We start from the raw sequence: 2,214 nt of genomic DNA, 5'->3' as shown, positions 1-2,214 counted from the left end.
AAAAAAAAAAAAAAAAAAAAAAAAAAAAAGACTAAAATAGAGGCTAACCCATTCTCAAAACCCATAATGTTTTTTTAAAGACAATTTGCTTTATATAAAAAGAAGAAAGTGTGAAATGAATCCCACTGGTACACTCAAACTACTCTGATTTATACATAATGTTTCCTCAAACAAGGATACAGAAGCATTCCCATATTTCAATAATCTAATTTTACATTGTTAGAAGAAAACAGGGCTTTTGAAAGATCTTTATTTATTTTGCACCCTGGGATGTTTAAATAAACTTCACATTTCAAATCACTTACAAATCCCAATATCTTGTCGTATTTTCAGGGACTGTCATGGTTATCAAATACATATTTTATTTCTATTACAAATTGAGAAATTATTAAGACAAATATTTTAAATTCCACATTAAAACCTGATTTTCTAAAGTCCTTTCAACCTTTTCTAAAAGGGGATAGGTAATGAAAAATAAGTTAAACTAGTTTTAGAGATTTATTGGGTCCATAAGTGTGATACCTAATTTGCATCTTGTCATATTTTCCAGTGTCACTCTTCATTCCCAGCTATTCTTTATTTTTTATTCTAGTTTGTTATACATGATGGCAGAATGCAATTGATTTCATGTTACACATACAGAGCACAATTTTCAAGTCACTGATTGTACACAAAGTATTTTCACACCATTCTAGTCTTCATATATGTACTTAGGATAATGATACACGTCTCATTCCACCATCATTCTTAACTCTTTACTCCCCTCTATTCCACTCGCTTCCTTTTGCCCTATCTAAAGTTCCTCCATTACTCCTCCCATGCTCCATCTCCATCATCATTATGAGTCAGCATCCTCATATCAAAGAAAACATTCGGCCTTTGATTTTTTGGGATTGGGTTTTCATTTAGCATTATATTCTCCAACTCCATCCATTTACCTGCAAATGTCATGATTTTATTTCCTTTTAATGCTGAATAGTTACATTGTGTATATATACCAAAGTTTCCCTATCCATTCGTCTACTGAAGGGCATCTATGTTGGTTCCACAATTTAGCTATTATGAATTGTGCTGCTATAAACATTGATATGGCTGTGTCCCTGGTTTAATTCCTAGGTCCTTGATCCACTTTTGTGCATGGTGAGAGATAGAGGTTTGATTTCATTTTGTTACATGTGGATTTCCAGTCTTCCCAGCACCATTTGTTGAAGAGGCTATCTTTTCTCCAATGTGTTTTTGGTGCCTTTGTCTAGTGTAAGATAACTGTAGTTATATGGGTTAGTATCTGTGTCCTCTATTCTGTACCAAAATAGTCTATAGGTCTATTTTGGTGCCAACACCATGCTGGTTTTGATACTATTGTTCTGTAGTATAGTTTGAGGTCTGGTATAGTGAGGCCACCAGCTTCACTCTTCTTGCTAAGGATTGCTTTAGCTATTCTGGGTCTCTTATTTTTCCAGATAAATTTCATGATTGTTTTTTTCTATTTCTATGAGGAATGTCATTGGGATTTTGATTGGAATTGCATTGAGTCTATATAGTGTTTTTGGTATATGGTCATTTTGACAATATTAATTCTGCCTATCCAAGAACACGGGAGATCTTTTCATGTTCTAAGGTTTTCCTTAATTTCTTTCTTTAGTGTGCGTAGTTTCCATCATTAGAGGTCTTTCACTTCTTTTGTTAAGTTGATTTCCAAGTTTTGTTTTGGTTTGGTTTTTTTTGAGGCTATTGTAGATGGGGTGTTTTTCCTAGTTTCTCTTTCTGAGGATTTTCACTGATGTACAGAAATGCCTCTGATTTATGGGTGTTGATTTTATATCCAGCTACTTTGCTGAATTCATTTATTAGTTCTAAGAAATTTCTAGTGGAATATTTTTGGTCTTCTAGGTATAGAATCATATCGTCCGCAAATAGTGGTAATTTGAGTTCTTCTTTTCCAATCCATATCCCTTTAATTTTTTTTTTTGTCTGTCTGATTGCTCTGGCTAAAGTTTCAAGAACTATGTGAAAGAAGTGGTGAAAGAGGGCATCCCTGTCTTATTCCAGTTTTTAGAGGGAATGCTTTTCATATTTCTCCATTTAGAATGATGTTGGGACACTGTCCAGCAGCCGCACCTAGAGGTTGGAGCTGGGCTGCGTGCCGAGCCCTGTCCTCCAAAGGCTGGACCGCAGCCTTGAGCGCCTGGGTCGCCTGTTCGCCGCTGCACCCTC

Source organism: Marmota marmota, unplaced genomic scaffold, assembly GCF_001458135.2.
Source record: "Marmota marmota marmota unplaced genomic scaffold, marMar, whole genome shotgun sequence".
Classification (NCBI taxonomy): Eukaryota; Metazoa; Chordata; class Mammalia; order Rodentia; family Sciuridae; genus Marmota; species Marmota marmota.
The sequence above is the reverse complement of the archived record's forward strand: the minus strand, read 5'-3'. Positions refer to the sequence as shown.